Source organism: Chelonia mydas, chromosome 6 (genome assembly GCF_015237465.2).
Source record: "Chelonia mydas isolate rCheMyd1 chromosome 6, rCheMyd1.pri.v2, whole genome shotgun sequence".
Classification (NCBI taxonomy): Eukaryota; Metazoa; Chordata; order Testudines; family Cheloniidae; genus Chelonia; species Chelonia mydas.
Window position 1 is genome coordinate 59,851,790 of NC_051246.2, and position 18,697 is coordinate 59,870,486.

An 18,697-nucleotide genomic window follows, 5' to 3' on the forward strand; every position below is an offset into this window, starting at 1 on the left:
GAGCTTTTCTATGCAGCATTTAGTAGTCTATAGTTATGTTTGGGCCCAAAGACCCCAATCAGGACTGGCACCTAATTGTGCTGGATGCTATACAAACACAGAAAAGAGACCATTCCTGAAAAGACCCTACATTAGTCTGTAATTAGATGTGTGTTTAGTAAGAGAAACGTTCAGATGTTACTCTGCCCTTTTGTGGTTTTTGGCTGTAGTCTCATGGGTATTGTGTTTTTTGGCTGTGGTCTCGCAAGCATAGTAAGTGCTGCATGTCAATGACTAATACAGATAACAGCCTGGACAGAGGGGGAACCTGGCTACACTGTTGCCTTCAGTTTATGGAACGAAATTACTTCAGGAGGGGAAGCGATCCAATTTACAGATTTTCTTACTAGGTATCAGTGAAGTCTTGTGCAGTCAAGGCTCTGCCTCCTGAATGAGCAAACTCCATGCTTGTTTATAACACTAGCACTCCAAGCCTGTGCGGCAAGCCAGGTGAACTCATTTCAGAGGTTCTAGAATGGCCACGGATTTGATATTCCTCATCTCTGATTGCACCCTGGAGCCAGACTGGTTGTTTGTTTGTCTAAGATACGACCATATGCATAGGCCTGGAAGAATTCGATTTTTATTGGTAAATGTCAATAAACATAGATTTCACCATACTCTTGCAAACTGATGAAAAAAATTTTCATCAATGATAATTGACAGACAGACAAAGTAGGAAAAATGCTGCTTGAGAACTTAGTACAGTTTGATTTAAGGATAATTACTTCATATATTTTGACATATTATGTTGACAATTTGTATTTTAACAGTTATAAAGCTTGAACTTGTGAATCTCAACATCTACTGCCATTAAATAATTTATTGCCTGCCCCCTCAATTTCCCGCAACTGTGAAAATTTAAATTGATAAAAATAAAAAAATGCTTAAAATCCATAATTTTGTGCAACTGTGAAAATTTAAGTACTGTATATACTAGTTCATAAGCCAAATTTTTTTTAGTAAAAAAGGGAAGCACGAGAGCAGGGGGTTGGCTTATGAACAGGTATAGAGAGGGAGAGGTAGGACACACCCCCTCCCCCCAGCGAGGGGGCAAGGAAAGGCAACAGAGCCAGAAGGGAAGAGGCGAGGCCAGAGTCTCTCCACTTCTGGCCGTGCTGCTCTCCCCCAGCCTCTGAAGCAGCTGCAGCTCCGGGGCTGGCAGGCTGCAGCCGTGGCACTCGGTCCCGCCCCCCAGAGCAGGCTGCGGCCGCGCCGCCCAGTCTGGTCTGCCGGAGCAGGCTGTGGCCGCACTGCCCAGCCTGCCGGAGCAGCTCTAGCCAGGCCAGAGACATCCTCCCCAGCTAAGGTGGGGTCATGTGGGGGGTGGTCACAGGGGTTACACCCCTGACCTCCAGCGTCTCCGCCCCTAAAATTTCCCCACCAGTTGCTGTCCCAGCCCATCAGGGTAAGCAGCTGGCACACCAGGACACTTGGTTTACTTAAGTTTACCTCCGTGCCTGCGGACGCTCGAGGTAAACAAACCATCTCGGCCCACCAGCAGCTTATTCTGATGGCCCGGGAGCCAAAGTTTGCTGACCCCTGAATTATAGGGTCATCTTATGAATGGGTCATAAAAATTTTCCATTTTTACTTATCCATCTTGGGGGCAGGTCAGCTTATAAATGAACCGGCTTATGATCGAGTAGAAAAATAGCTTCAAAATAAACATCGATATTGCCTGTCGAAATTATGTGAAATTGAACTCTGCCAAGCCTACATATATGATATCAGATTTAAGGGTACTCTAGTCTGCACATGTTTACTTCATTTTGGCCAGGTGCATATCCAGTGCCATTTAAGAGGTAGGTAATTAATTGATGAGGGTCTTTTGGAGGCAGACAGTTCTAGTTTTGTTAAACAACTGTAATGTTTTATTACTGGGAAGGTACTTGGAAACAGATCATTTGGGCAGACTGTGTAGTACAATCTGCCTGTTTTTCTACAAGTTTGCCTAAGGAATTCCAAGTGTACAGGTGAGGGAATAATGATTCCTGCCAGGGCACCAGGAAAATTGTTTTGGTTGAAAGAAGAGAAAGAAGTAGGGTTGCCAGGTGTCTGGTTTTTTTTTTTTACTGGAACGCCCAGTTGAAAAGGGACCCTGGCAGCTCCATTAAAAGTCCAGTCGGTGTTGCAGCGGGGCTAAGGCAGGCTCCCTGCCTGCCCTGGCTCTGTGCAGCTCCCAGAAGTGGATGGCATGTCCCTGCAGTCCCTAGGCGCAGTGGTGGCCAGCAAGGCTGTGTGCACTGCCCCCGGCCCAAGCACCAGCTCTGCAGCTCCCATTGGCAAGAAATCATGGCCAATGGGAGCTGTGGGGGTGGTGCCTGAGGGCTAGGACAGCACGCAGAGCCCCCTGGCCACCCCTGTGCTTAGGGGCCACAGGGCCATAGCAGCTGCTTCTGGGAGCTACCTGAGGTAAATGCTGCCCGAATCCCGCAACCCGAACCCCTCATCCCCGGCCCCACCCCAGACCCTGCACCCCCAGCTGGAACCCAAACCCCCTCCCACACTCCAACCCCCTGCCCCAACCCTGAGCCCCCTCCCAGAGCTCCCTCCCACACCCAAACTCCCTCCCAGAGCCCACACCCACACCCCCTCCTGCACCCTAAGTCTCTGCCCCAGCGCTGAGCCCTCTCCTGCACCCAGACTCCCTTCTGGTGCCTGTACCCCATCCCGCACACCGAACCCCTCAGCCCCAGCCCGGAACCCCCTCCTGCACCCCAAAACCTTCATCCCAGGCCCCACCCACACCCCAAACCCCTCATTTCTGGCCCCACCCCAGGGCCCACACCCCCAGCCAGAGCCCTCAACCCCCCTCACAACCCAACCCCCTGCCCTAGCCTAGAGCCCCCTCCCACACCCTGAACCCCTCATTTCTGGCCTCACCTGGAGCACACCCCCCACTGCACCCCAATCCCCTGCCTCAGCCCAGAGCTCCTGCCTGCACTCTGAACCCCCCATTTCTGGCCCCACCCCAGAGACCTCATCCCCTCCCACACCCCAACTGCCCATCCCTGCCCTGGGACCCCCCTACCACACTCCAAACCCATCGGCCCACCCCAGGCCACTGCTGCACCTCAAATCCCTCATCCTTGGTGCCACTCCAGAGCATGCACCCCCAGCCAGAGCCCTCACCCCACTGCACTACAACCCCCTGCCCCAGCCCTGAGCTCCCTCCCATATCCCAAAATCCCTCATCCCCACTCTCACCCCCTCCCACATCGCAACTGCCTGCCCCAGCCCAGTGAAAAAGAGCGAGTGAGGGAGGGGGGATGGAGTGAGCATTGGGTGGGGCCTCAGAGAAGGGGCGGGGCCTCAGGGAAAGGGTGACTCAGGGAGTGGGACAAGGGTGTTCGGTTTTCTGCAATCAGAAAGTTGGCAACCCTAGAAAGGAGAGTGCTGGAGGGTTCAGAACAGTGTTGATCATCAGCCATTGAAGATGTACTCCTGCAAGTTTATTTGGTTGGTTGGTTGGTTATTTACCAGTTTTCCTTGTCAGTCTGTCTCCATCAGGGCCCTATTCTTCTCTGTCTCTCTCGTGTGGAGAGGAGAGGACAGCCCAGTCAGAAAGCATACAAGGAAGAAAGGAGTGAGGAGTATTGAATAAGCACCTGTAATGTCTGAAACTGCTTGATCCCTCTTGCACCACGTGGGCCTCTGGCAATCTGCTGCTCCTCTGCTTGGATCCTTTCTGTGTGAGACAAATGAAGTAATTCCACAAGGCCAGCAATCTTGTGAGGGTTAATTGTAAAGTGCAGAGGACTCTCCCTGAAGAGCTTGCGGTCTCTGGAGCCCTTTAGATGCCCTGTGCTTTGGGAATCGCAGCTTAATCAACGCGTCTGCAAACAACTTGTTCAAATACCCCTTCTGCCTCAAGCACGTAACATGCTTGAGTGCTTACCCTGCACCCTCAGAGATAGCACTCCGCTGGGCTATGGTGGAGAGCAGGGGCTCAAGCCTTGGTAGAAGAATGGTTGGCCTTGTGTGCTGCATTCTATATTCAGTCCTTTACCTTGTTTTGTTTTAGTAGCTGAATGAGTAAGGGAGCATGTATCTGAAAAGGAGAGGGAAGGGCAGGCTAGGACTGCGCAGCTGGAGTGAGCAAGCGAGCAAGCTGGTCTGTCGATCTGGGAGTCTCAGTGCAATCAGTGGCAATGTTCGTGTAATTTAATGGCAGGGGCTCCCTTTTGCTTTTCTTTCCTTTCCTTTCTCCTCAGTCTATTTTTTTTTCTTTCCACAGTGCAATGTAGCCTGTATCCGTTTAGTCCCAGCTGTAGCCACCCCTTTCACAGCCCATGGGGTCTCAGCACAGGCCACAAGGGCCTCCAGTTCAATACTCAAACAAAGAATGGGTCTGCGGGGAGTTTCTAGATCTTGAGAACTTTGACTCTGGGGTTATTGAAGTGATGAGGGGAAAGCAAACTGGAACTGTTGGCACCTCAGTACTATTAAAACTGCTGCAAATGTTCGCCGTGAGTCACGGGCATTGTTGCACCAAACCTTTTCCTCTCATGGGCTATCACTGTTATGGTGCACTGCTTTTGAAGAAAGGGTTATTAAAGGATCATACAAATAAAGCGATAAAACCCCTGTAAAGGTTAGTTGTTTTCATCCTCTTAGTCAGGGCCCCATTGAGAAGATACTCTTCCTCTCTGCTCTGCCAGGATATTGCCTGTGGAGCTGGTCCTGTCTGACCAAGCATCATCCCCTTTCTGTCCGAGCAGCAGCTCAGTGCCTAATTCCCTTCCCACCCACTACTCCCAACACCTTCTTCCAGAATTGAAGGCAGGTGCATAATGCCCTGCTTAAGGATGGTCGGTCCAGGTTCCCCTGTGCTTTCTGCTTTCTCCGTTTCTTGGAGCAGTCGCTTATAAGTTAACATCCAGGTCGAACAGGGCCGCATTAAGTTCAGTGGGTGATGGCTTTTGCTATTTCAGGCATGCACCAAGAATGGAAGGTTCGTATAAACAAGACAGAATCACAATTTTCATTTAACACAAAGAAGACTTGTATATACACATCATAAACAATTAAGATCTTGTTGGTAACACTAGAGTTTCTTAAATCCTGGCTTCCCAACCAGAGAGTTGTGGGGCAAAGATCAAGCAGGTTTGGCATTGTATCTAAATGGATTAAAATGTGAAACCTTATTGCACTACTCAGAGGCTGGTTTGAGAGGCATTCTCTCTCAGGTAATATGAGATGTTTGCAGATTATGTGTATCAGGTTCCCAGTGTAATTTAAGGTGCTGGCTTTGACCTTTAAAGCATGAAATGGGCTGAATTTTAGTCACCTCATTCTTGCGTGGTATAGCAGCATTTGGGATCAACAGAGGCACTTAAGATAACAGCCGGCTGGTTTAATCAGGAGCGATTAGATACAGAGCATTTTTAACATGAGGCCCTCAGCTCTGGAATTCTTTTTGTATGATGGCTTGCCAGAGCCCAGATTTGTTAAGCTTCAGCATACACTGCAAGATGGATTTGTGATAGGTTCCTCCCGGGGTGCCACCTGTAACTGGGGTACCACTGAGCCCCCTGACCCACCAGCCAGGGCTCCCTCTCACACTGTATTGATGTGACAAGCTGCAGAGCCCTCCAGCCTGCACTTTCACCAGCATTCATACAGGTAGGGACACAACCAGCTGCAGTTACATGCAGGCTCTTTGTCCAGCCTCTGCAATGAACCAACAATAGAAAGGCTACAGCTAAGGCAACTCCAAGTGCCCCAGGCACGCACCCCACTCTGGAGTATAAACCCAAAATTATACCATCTTGTGCTGCGCAGGGACCTGTACAGCATGAGCTCATAAAGTTTGCCCCCTCCCTCAATATGGAGAGGAATATGCAATAGCCTTTGCTCCTGAGTTATGACTCCCACACACTTCACTCCAACTCACTTGTTTAGATAAAGCAAAAACAAGTTTATTAACTACAAAAGATAGATTGTAAGTGATTATAAGTGATAGCAAAGAGATCAAAGCAGATTACCTAGCAAATAAACAAAAAATGCAAACTAAGCTTAATATACTAAATAGATTGGATATGAATTAGCAGATTCTCACCCTGTGAAATGATACTAGCAGGCTACAGATTCTTAAGGGGCAAGCTGCACTTGCTTTACAGCTTGGAATCCCCAGGTGTTTCATTCACAGGCTAGAAATCCCTTTAGCTTGGGTCCAGCACTTCCCCCAGTTCAGCCTTTATTCCTCAGGTGTTTCCAGGAGTCTTCTTGTGTGGGGATTGAAGAACACCAGATGATGTCACTCCCTGCCTTATAGAGCTTTTGCATAGGGCGGGAACCCTTTGTTTCAAAGCTTGGTTCCCAGACCAGTCTGTGGAAAAATACTGACATCCCAAGTCCAGCATCATGTGGTCTGATCACATGTGCTTGCAGAGTCATAGCAGCCTTTACTTGGAGGCTGTCTGTAGCGTTCTCGGAAAGGCTCCCGAGGTGGGAGATAAGCTTCTCCTAAGGCCCATTGTTCTTTCCTAATGGCCCATTGCCCTGAATAGGTCCTTCCCCACCCACTGTCTAGACTAAAAGCATCTTCTCTAGTGAGCATTATCCAGATGTAACTATATTTGAAATACAGATACATAGTCAATATTCATAACTTCAGATACAAAAATGATACATACATACACATATGATTTGCTGAATGATTATCCTAACTTTTCCAATGACACCTCACATGACTTATCTTGCATAAAATACATTATAGTTATGTCATAATCACATATGGGGTGCACTGTCACAAAGTTCTCCTGGGGTTTTGGTGAAGGGGAGGGATGCACACTGGGTTGGGTAAAGTATCTCTCTTGGAAGAAACCCTTGTGGGGTTTCAGAGGGATGTGTGCCTGCTGGGGTATTGGGTCCTATTTGTAAATTGTATTTTCATGATTTCTGTGTATGAGATGGGCAAATTTGTAAAAAGTTCTAAGGAGATTACGCCACTTAATTATGGAGGGGAGTGTGTATTGGATACAGCTGGGAAGCCCTACCTCCAAATCGTTCAGATAACTAAGAGAAAGTGCCACCCAGGGATCTCAATTCACATTTCTGCATCGCTATAAATAGCCTAAAAATTACCTAAAGAAAAGAAAACACATGGCTGAAAGAGAGGGGGTGATGGCACAAGGTGAGGACAGAATGTATGTTACCAAGGGAGCGGGGAGCCCGCCCTTCCCATCCTAAAGTTAGAGGTTGTGTTACTATAGTTGAGGACATTCTTCAGTGGTTGCAAAATAATGAAAAGGCCTAAATAGTACTGGCATCCCCCTATTGGAGGATAGGAGGAGCATCCCCCTAATCCCAGATGCCAGTTCACACGTCCAAGGAGCATCCTCAAATCAGGAACTAGAAGGCTGGTACGGGCGAAAGGAAAACAAGCTCGTTAGTGTTTAAAGAAAAAAGTATTCATTTTATCAAATGCAATGTACTGAGATCCAAATAAGCACATGTCGTTAACAGCTTCTAGAGGAGGGAAGCTAAAGTTATTTAAAGATCTGGGGAGAAGGGACCCTTGCTCATAAAATGGCTTCATGTACCCCAGCATTTTGGTTTAAATCTCCCCCCAGGTGAAGCTCCACCTGAGTTAGCAACAGTTCAAGTGTAGAGAGCACTGCTGTTCCCAGCGCCCAACTAGACATGCTGTGTGTAGATTTTAAGATCATATTTTCAAAATTGTAGCTTTGGGTGACTCCAATTTTGGATGCTCCACTTTAGATACATGGAGCACTATTCTGAGAGCTACCTACAGCTGCCTGTGACTTCAGAGGTGCTGAGCACATGCAGCTTCAACTGAAAATCAGGCCCTTGGTGTCAAACGGCCCTCATAATTAGAAATAACTTCTGACTCAGTTTCCCCATCTGTAAAATGGGGATATTTCCCTAATACCTATGGGTATTGTGTTACTTAATTATTAAAATGCTTAGAAGATGTAAAGTTATGTGCTTTTTTTATTATCGAATGGCAAGGAATCCTAGCCTCAGGAAAAGTGGGTACTGGGGATGTTTCCCTAAGTCCATAAATCGTTGCATGCAGACGAGTAGGATCTTTTAGACATGATCGGAAACCATAGGTCTGCACCTAGCTGGGATGTTGTCCGGCACAGGCATAGTAGAGTGCTGCATCCTTGGTTATTCTGCTCAGCTATCAGCCCAACTGGTCTTTAAAAAAACAACCCTCCGATAAATTCTCTGCACAGTGAAGAAAAATACAGTAAGTGCAAAGTATCGACTGTCTGCCCCCACCCTCCAACTCTCTCTCACTCCAATCCACTTATGCGTGGCACACAGGGCCCAACAAGGTTTTGCGTGGAAATCGCTGCGATTATCTCCCAAATTTTTTATCAGCTAATTCACTCAAGGGGGTATATGGAGCTGAATGGTTTGGAGACCTGGAATCAGTAAGCTACGGGCATTAGGACAGCCACAGGCTCCTATCTGGACAGAGCAGTTTGATATTTATTTTATGTGTTGCTGATTGACTGAAAAATCCATCTTTCCTATCTCTTTATTTCCCCCCACAGTTGTGTTTGAGGCTCTGCAAGTGCAGGATAACCTGGCTGTCCCAGTTTTCTAGGTGTGTCTCAGCTTGTCAGCGTGTCCTAAGAAATGCTGTTGCAACTGGTGATTTATCCTATGGGCTTCAACCTGCTCGTACCAGAACGAATTTAGGGCTGCTCAGCTGTCTGCACTGAGTCCTGGCATAGGTTCTCCCCACCAGACCATTGCTCCTTCTAGTGAACAGCAGTCTGCTGTGCCTTAACTCTGTTTCCTGCAGTTGAACCCATCCCAGATGATGGAGCACTCCAGCTTCAATTGCACATCTAACTGTGTAACAATTCCATGGGAAATGGCTGGACCCTGCAGCTCTGCACAGCTGGTCCCAGAAGAAATCTTTAAAAGTAAAGAGGAAGACACACAGGTGTAGAAGCTGTTGAAAAGAGGCTTGAAAGTCAACATGTGACCAGGGAAAGGGGGAAATCTCTGAAACATGGAGATCCCCCGCTCCCCACCCTCAAGGTGACAAGTGCTCCCATCTCAGGCTTGCTGCTGCAAACCTATTCCACATCCCTTCCAGTAACTAGATCCCCCAACTGCCAAAACCTTTCCTTCACCAGGGTTTTTAACAAATAAATTGAAGTGAGATGAGCTCTTAGCTGTTCCAGTATTTACAGGATAAATAGTTTCCATTTCACAGCCATCAATACCTCGGCACTTTAAGTCCATTAAACTCCTGGCTTTTATACACTTCAGTAATGGACTGGCTGATTTAAGGTTAAGAAAACCTCTGTTTTAAAGGCTACACTAGTGGCCATAAATTTTGAAATGTGGCCATGCCATTTGGCATAGGGTTTGAAATGACTGAAAAATGTTGAGATCTTCATGAGGTTGGCCATGATTACTCGAGGTCATTACATCTGAAACCTGGAGAACCAGGGTTAGCATGAACTTCTAAAAGGCCAGGGACTGAAAGGTAGTGTCACTTTGAGCCTGTGTGTTTGCCAATATTGATACAAGCCAGCAAGGGGATTTCCCATCATATCAGTGAAAGGTGTCCCTGAAAGATACCTTACTTAATGTGTGCTCACTGCTGTTCCTTCCATTAAGAGGCAAATCTATTCCAGTCAGCTTAACTTCTGTACCCAGAAAGATAATGAAGCAAATAATTAAGCAATCAATTTGGAAACATCTAGAAGATAATAAGGTGATAAGTAACAGTCAGCATGGATTTGTCAAGAACAAATCTTGTCAAACCGACCGGATAGCTTTCTTTGACAGGGTAAAAAGCCTTGTGGTTAGGGGGGAAGTGGAAGATGTGGTATATCTTGACTTTAGTAAAGCTTTTGATACTGTCTCACATGACCTTCTCATAAACAAACTAGGGAGATTCAACCTAGATGGATCTACTATAAGGTGGGTGCATTACTGCTTGGAAAACCGTTCCCAGAGAGTAGTTATCGGTGGTTCACAGTCATTCAAAAAGGGCATATCGAGTGGGGTCCCTCAGGAATCGGCCCTGGGTCCAGTTCTGTTCAATATCTGCATCGATGATGTAGATAATGGCATAGAGAGTACACTTATAAAGTTTGCGGATAAGACCAAGATGGGAGGGGTTGCAAGTGCTTTGGAGGGTAGGATTATAATTCAGAATGATCTGGACAAACTGGAGAAATGGTCTCAAGTAAATAGGATGAAATTCAATAAGGACAAATGCAAAGTACTCCACTGAGGAAGGAACAATCAGTTGCACACATACAAAATGGGAAATGACTGCCTAGGAAGGAGTACTGCAGAAAGGGATCTGGAGGTCATAGTGGACCACAAGCTAAATATGAGTCAACAGTGTAACACTATTGCAAAAAAAGCGAACATCATTCTGGGATGCATTAGCAGGAGTGTTGTAAGCAAGACACGCGAAGTAATTCTTCCGTTCTACTCCGCACTGATTAGGCCTCAACTGGAGTATTGTGTCCAGTTCTGGGCGCCACATTTCAGGAAAGATTTGGAGAAAGTCCAGAGAAAAGCAATAAAAATGATTAAATGTCTAGAAAACATGACTTAGGAAGAAGATTGAAAAAACCCTGGGTTTGTTTAGTCTGGAGAAGAGACGAATCAGAGGGGATATAAGTTTTCAAATACATAAAAGGTGGTTACAAGGAGGAGGGCAAAAAAAATTTCTCCTTAACCTCTGAGGATAGGACAAGAAGGGCTTAAATTGCAGCAAGGGAGGTTTAGGTTGGACATTAGGAAAAACTTCCTAACTGTCAGGAGATTGTTGGAGATTTTTAAGAGCAGGTTAGACAAACACCTGTCAGAGATGGTCTAGATAATACTTATTCCTGCCATGAGTGCAGGGGACTGGACTAGATGACTTCTCAAGGTCTCTTCTAGTCCTATGATTCTATGAGTCTATTTCTGTTCTTGTATCATGCCCCTCATAGAATCCCTCGATCCTTTCCAGCAGAACTACCGCCTAGCCAGTTAATGCCCATTTTGTATGTATGCATTTGATTTTTCCTTCCTCAGTGAAGTACTTTGCACTTGTCTTTTTTGAACTTTGTCTTGTTGATTTCAAGCTATTTCTCTAATTTGTCAAGGTAATTTTCAATTCTAATCCTATACACCAAAGTACTTGCAACCCCTTCCAGCTTGATGTCATCTGCAAATTTTGTAAGCATACTCTTCACTCCATTACCAGACCCAAGACTGACGTCTGTGGGACCCCACTAAATACACTGTCCCAACTTGACAGCAAACCATGGATAACTGCTCTTGGAGTATGGTCTTTCATCCAGTTGTGCATCCACCTTATAGTAATTTCATCTAGACCACATTTCCCTAGTTTTCTTATGTGAATGTCATGTGGGACTGTGTCAAACGTCTTACTAAAATCAAGATACATCACACCTACTGCTGCCCTCTTTCCCTCCCGCGCCCCATCCGCTAGGCCAGTAACCCTGTCAAAAAGGGAATTAGGTTGGTTTGGCATAATTGGTTCTTGACAAATCCATGCAGTCTATTTCTTATAATTCTGTTATCCTCCAGGTGCTTACAAACTGATTAATTTGTTTCAGTATCTTTCCAGGTATCAAAGTTAGGCTGACGGGTCCATAATTACTCAGGTCCTTTTCAGTTCCCCATTTTAAAGATAAGTACTGTGTTTGCCCTTCTCCAGTCTTCTGGGTCTTTACCCTTCCTCCATGAACTCTCGAAGACTATTGCTAGAAGTTCTGAAATTGCTTCAGCTAGTTCCTTAAGTACCCTAGGATGAATTTCATCAGGCCCTCCCAACTTGAATACATCTAACTTATCTAAATAGCCTTTAACCTGTTCTTTCCCTATTTTGGCTTGTGTTACTTCCTCCTTGTTGTTATATTAATTGTGCTGAGTATCTAGTCACCATTAACTTTTTTTTAGCAAACAGGCAGTAAGCACATCAGCCTTAATGGCATCAGATATTAGCTCTCCTTCCACAGTAGGTAGAGGACCTACATTTTCTTTCATTTTTCTCTTGCTCCTATGGATTTAAAGAACCTCTTCTTACTGCCTTTTATGTCCCTTGGTAGGTGTAAATAATTTTGTGCCTTAGCTTTTCTGATTTTGTTCCTACACACTTGTGCTATTCTTTTGTACTCCTCCTTAGCAATTTGTCCTTGTTTCCACTTTTTGTGGAATTTCTTTTTGATTTTACAGATCACTAAAGAGCTCCTGATGGAGCCAGATTGGCATCTTACTATTCTTCCTAGCCTTCCTTTGCAAAGGGATAGTTTGCAATTTTATCTTTTAATATTATGTCCTTGAGAAACATCCAGCTCTCCTCAACTCCTTTATTCCTTAGATGTTCTTCCCATGGAACCTTATGTACCGGTTTTCTGAGTCTGTTAGTCTGCTTTTTTTGAAGTCCATTAACCTTATTCTGTGGCTCTCATTCCTTCCTTTCCTTGGAATCATGAAATCCATCATTTCATGATCACTTTCACCCAAATTGCCTTCCACCTTCAGATTCGCTACCAATTCCTCCCTGTTGGAGGATTCATAGCAGTATCAAAAATAGTAAGAATTTATTGTTTGTTTGTAGCTGATCAGTGACTGTTCCTTTGCCTCCACTGTGTAGTTTAAGAGAATTCTGTCTTGTTCTGAAAGAACTGATGTAGACTTTATTTATCTATGGCTGGAAATTAATCCCTTGCAGCCTCCGAATTGGATTCTCAGTGTGACTGACAGAAGGGTTGAGGATTCTGAATGGAGGTTCTGCAGCACTTAGCCTGCAAGGCCGTTATTTGTGCTGACTGGGAAACATTTCTTCTGATGTGTTTGCTGTGGGTTAGAGCACTGGCAGTTTGAGAGTCTGAGAGCCTTTCACTTGAACTTCACGCTCTCCCTCCCCACCTGAACTTTGGGGATTTGTATAACATGGAGCCTGAATCCAACCCATCCCCGCCCCTATTTCGTTAATTTTGTACCCCCAAAGTTGGCCACCTTATCCCATCTCTGTTATGGTTATTGTTTTATTTTGGTACATTGGATGTATTTTGTGCACGTTAATCAAGATCTCCTGTGCCAGCTTGGGCCAGGCATATTACATGGCGTAGGCTAGGCATGTGCCAGTCTTACTCCTTTCAGGACAGTGCTGGAGTGCCATTTCCATCCACTCTTGGGCCTCTCCAGAGCAGAGATTGTGGATTGTGCCATATTTATGGGCAGTGACTTTGAGTTGTGAACAAATGACTCCTAGGAGCTAATATAAGGCCCAGCATACTGACGTTCATTGTGCCTCAGGCACGAAAGCTGAATCCAAGTCCCCAAAATTGAAACTCCCACCAGTCTTGTCCGCTCTCCCACCCCTCCTAAAGCAATTCTCTCAAGCTAATCGTCAAAGCAGCGTGGGTGGTGTTCTCCTGTAAGTAGTGTCAGAAATCTCCAGGAGGGCAAGTCTTTGCACCCTTCTTCTCCACCGTCATAGTCCTACTTTGCTGATGCATGTGTCCATCAGAACTGAGCCTCCTACTACCATTGGCCATACTAGTGTGAAGGAGAGGGGAAAATCGTGCAGAGAGAATTTCAGGTAAGCCCTAGAGCATGTGAAACATAATCTGTCAACGTTGTGGTACCGAGATGTGAAAAGCAAAGACTGATTGCTCCGTGGTCTTCAACAAAGCTCACTTGCGTAGCCTACAGACGCTTAGAGGGGTCCAGGGTGGTAGTTGACAAAGGGGTTATTGCACTGAGCTATGCTGAGCATCTGTTCCATTATCATTAGCTAATTTCTCAATGCCTAGTCAGTGTGAGAAAGAGAGGGAGGCGGGGCATCATTCCTTTCAGTTTGAATATACCTACAGGATACCTCATTTTCTTTGGGTATGATTAGTCTATTTGATGGTCATTAGTTGGAAAACAATGATGTCATTAAAAGGGCAAAGGTGGCGTCTGGAATCATGCGCTGTATGTTGATAAAATACAGTCTGATTCCTGCAGACAAGATTATGCCACGCAAGGGTATTTTGTAAGAATATTATAGTAGCATTCATGCAGCATTTTCCATCTTGAAAGCAGTGAGCAAATATTGACTAATCCTCCCAACAGCCCCTAAGGAGGGGGAAGGTAAATCTAAGAACTCATTTCAATTAACTTTAAACACAGTTAAAATAACTATAAAAATGTTTTCTACAAAAATAGCTGCACATACCTTATAACAACTTTGACCACCAGCTTAGGCGTGCAGATGCTGAGCTGTGTTTTCTGTTAACTCAAACTGTAGGACATCATGTGACGGGAACTAATGCATAGAAGCATCAGCAAAATGGTAATTATTTTTTATCATTCTATAGTATTAAATACTAAATATTCTTATTTAGTAAATATTTAATGAGCTATCTGGAGTTGTGCAAAATCTATTGCTTTCAATAAACATACCCAGCAGTGTATTACTATTATTATTATTATTACTATAAAATGAAATATTTGGTATGCCCAGCATAAAACTCTGTGCTGTACACTGCAATCACAGTTGTTCTGCTCCTGTAGTTTAACTGATTGCATTTTTGCCCATTTAGTGGGACAAGAGCTTAGAGGTATAATGTTTCAACCCAACCTAGCTCACATTAAGGCCAAATGAGGCAAGCCATTAACCAGTGCAGTCCATTTGAGCTGTGGGTGCTCAGCCCTTCCGAAAATCCTGCCATCCCCCGCCTTACGATATTTTAAATTGTGTGTTGATAGTTACAGTCCACTCTTGAAAATTTGAGCATATGTGTTCTTGCGCTTTCCCCCTCACCCTTGAGCAAATAGTTCCCATTCATTGCATTAGTGAGTGTCCCTTTACATGCCACAGAGGTACAACTCTGACACCTTCCTTGTTTTGTGTTACTTTGGGGGCAGGACACGGGCAATTTTGGTCTTTTTTTTCTATGTTTGGGCTTTATTCCTAAATTATATCTAATGAATAGACTAAGCATTAAGTAGTCAAGTTTCTTGGGGAAGAAGGCTAAGCATTTTTATTAGCTGCATGAGAACTCAGCTTAGGTGCTCAGGCTTCTGGTACACACCGGGTAAGTTCACAAGAACTTCTCATATATTTCAGTATGTATATTATATCCTCTTCTTGGAATTGTCACCTAGTATCATGTCTTAAAGCCTTACAGTGTGTCTACTGTGTTACATTAGCTTCCAATGAATGTTCTGTGTGTTATTTTTCTATTTAAGGCTTGCAAGTGTGACTCAACATTTAAGCATTTTTCAGACACTTGCATTCGATATCTACGTGTTTTGTGACCCTCTCTTTCTCATGGATGCTGAGCAAATGGCTGCTGTTTATCACCTGTCACTTGGCAGACTCTCAGTGCACATACACAGCTCTTATTAACATTAATGGGAGCTGCACACACATTAAAGCAAGTATACAGCCAGGTTCATCCCTAATCCAGGCTATTGGATAGGGAAAGTCTTGTAACAGCACCCAGGATAGCCTGTAACTACCCAGAAATTCAGTCTACTATGCCTTATTGCTTAAATTGCTTCTAGAAGCTAAGCAGATTCCTCCCTGGGTCTGACAAATGCAATGTACAATATTATATGAAAGATACAGCTTGAATGAGCAATAACAGTTATGTAGGCAAGAGTTGGATACAAAAGGTCACTGGTCCCTGCTTCCAACAGGCATTGGGAATTGTTGGGTTAGGGGGAGGGTTAAAGGAGGAGCTCTGGGAGGTCAGGATTGAGTCTGGTTGATTTTCTGAAAGTTCCTGTTAGCCTTCTTTGCTTTCTGTGCTTCCTCCCCCAGCTCCTCACTCCGCTGCCTTGTCTGCAGGTGATGTGCAGGGTACATGGCTTGCAGGAGCAGTGGGTATCCTGTTCAGAGAAGTTAATGAGGGAAGAACAGTGAAGGAGGGTGAATAAGCAGCTGATTCCTCTCCAGCCACATAGGGCCCTCATGAGCTCCCTGCTGCATTTCTCACTGCTCCCTTTCTTGGAGTTGTATTTTAAATCTCTTGCTGTGTGGTTGATCTCTGAGGAATCACATTTGCTTTCTTCCCTTTCTCACAATCGGCTATCGAAGGAGATTGGACTGGATAGAAATCCTGGTGCAGGCCACTGGGAAGCAGAGTCAGCTTTTCTTGTCTAATCTGCCTCTTGCAAACACATTTCAAACGTTTCTCCCCACAACCCGCTTATCACACACAGATTTTTTCCGCCGTAAGGTGTTGTGTAGCTTGTCAGTTAGTGTCCTTCCCCCTGGATTTTGGGCTAGAGAGGCTGGAGCTGCTGTGGGAGCAGATTTAAGGGTTTTTCCATGTTAGCTTTATTTGGTGGCACTGATTGAGGCTCCCAGCCAAGACTCTGGGCGCAGTCTTGTTGTTCTGCCTGCTTTCCTTTCCTTTCTCTGACAGGGATTCTGCTCCTTTATGACTGAATAGCTCTGGACTCGCCTCTTCTGCAGCCAGAGATATTTTCTTTGCTTGTCTGTAAAGACCGACCAGTGGTTTTGAGGCAGTACAGTCAATTTTGTTGAGCATGCTCCATGCAGACAGGCCAACAGTTTGAGGACTGTATCCTCAGCAGGCTTGTTGAGTCCACTCTGTATGGACCAGCCAGTCAGCTGGGGGAGCACCATAATCGGTTATACCCTTTTTCCAGATTAACCTCAGTTCCTTTATATATGGCATTATTTTGCAAGGACACTGATGAGCTGCTTTGACACTAGAAAGAATCTGTGTGCATGTGTGTGGGAAAGAGAGAGAAAATCGGGAGTATACTTTCTCACCTTCACTTCTTGTATGAACCAGTTGTACAGCTGCCTGCTCCCTGTTTGTAGTTTTCTGATTAACCTGTGGCTGTTAGTAGTGCTATTGATTGTCTATAGGTGGCAGCAGCTTTCTAACACTGTTACTGCATGTGGATATTGTAGTTTCTCAGAATCTCCAGGGAAGCTTCATTCGGATCCCAAACTCTCTCTTTGAAAGTTGGAGTTCTTAAAAGCAGAGGCACCTTCCAGCTTGGACAAGTAATTTTTCACCTGCAGAACAGGATGCTCTCTAACCGTCACACTTTCTGTTATTTCCTCATTGGTACCTTGGACGTGTTTACAGCACCCCAGTAGAGTGTATTTAGAAATATAATCCTCTCTATTTCAGCTTAACTCATTCCTGTCAGAAAAGGGATATGCAGCCTGGGAGGATTGACTTCTGGCTCAGGAAAACCTCAGTGCTATATATTTGCCCCCACAGTTTTTGCAGAATTCAGGAGAGGTTGGTGGCTTCCCAAATCAGCATGACATAGGTGTTTTTATGATTACTGTAGAGGAACCCACACCCTTTAACAGCCATGCTGGTGCATATGCTGCAGAACAATCCCATGTACTAGGGAGCACTTTCATACAGATTTGCCAGTATTTGAATGCAATAAACAGGGATATTTGGGACAGCAAAATAGAAACACCCCCTTCTAACTCCATTGTAATACATTGGGCTTGGAGCTTTGGGTGGCTGGGGAAACTCAGTGGTAAATGTTTTGCTGAAACAATAGAAGTAGAAGACATGCATCTCTCTCATTCTCTGAATACTATGGAATTTTCTTTTCTTTTCTAAATCGGAATACTCTGAGGTTAAACTCATCAGTGTCCCTTTCAGCCTGTCCTCACAGCCTTGCATTCTCTTCCACTCACTGTTGGGTTGCTGCTTAGTCTGGTGAGTTTTCACATAACAGCCTACAGTATAGTGATTGTAGTCGGTGAAACAGCTGCTGTAGCAGGACGTTTTCAGGGATCTTTCAACCCAAGTTATCATCTGGACTATTGCCACTTGTGCTGAGCTTTGTGCATGTCTTCCTACAGTATTCTGACAAATAGGAGTCTAAAGGAAGGGTGGCAATACACCCAGGCTTCCTCAGCACCACTCATGTTTGCAGAACCCAGGAGAGTGTCCTGCTTTCCCCACCAAGGGAACAGGTCCCTTCAAGCACTTCATAAAGCCCCAAAGATTCTGTGCCGGGCCTTCCCTCTTCCCTTTACTCTTCTCACCCTCTGTCACAGTTCAGGACAACTGCACTTGTATTCCCCTTCAGTGGCCCAGGAAAGGCACCCACACCCTGGCGTGTTCCTCAGCTGTTGCCTCTCTTGGGTGCATCTCACTCCCTTCTGACCAGGGTATGTCCCAGCTGAACAGTCCCCTGCCTTCACTGTTACTCTCAGCAATGACAGTCTGCCTAAACAGACCTGCTTGCTTTCTCTTCAGAGACTGAAAACAGAATGATTGTTACAGATAGAAGTTACCAAGCAGTTCTTCCTAAGCAAGCCTACTTTATTCTTAAGGTAAAAAGCACTACAGAGAAAACACATTTAGAAACAATAAAAGAACCTACACACATGCTAATAAGCTGACCAGAGTTCATCCCAATTCTAACATGGCTTTGACAAGAGCAGTCTTTCAACACCCCACCCTAGGGGTTTCCTTGTGGTTCCATGCTCGTCACAGCTTCAGAACATGCACACTCATGATAAATGTAGTCCACCGTTTTATACAGATCAGGGGTCTTTGTTCTGGAGTTTCCAGAAGCAGGTAATTAATATACAAGGAGTCTCTCTCCCTCGGATGTATCTTCAAAAGGTTGGCTTTGGAGGGGAAAATTTGCATTGCCCTCACCATTTCACGCT

At 45.2% G+C, this 18,697-nt stretch overlaps 1 protein-coding gene across 19 annotated transcripts in view; it reads left to right on the forward strand.

The window, feature by feature from the left end:
* Nucleotides 1-18,697, forward strand: part of LOC102939360 (transmembrane protein 263) — a 307,551-nt gene that overhangs the window by 192,020 nt on the left and 96,834 nt on the right. The window lies entirely within an intron of this gene.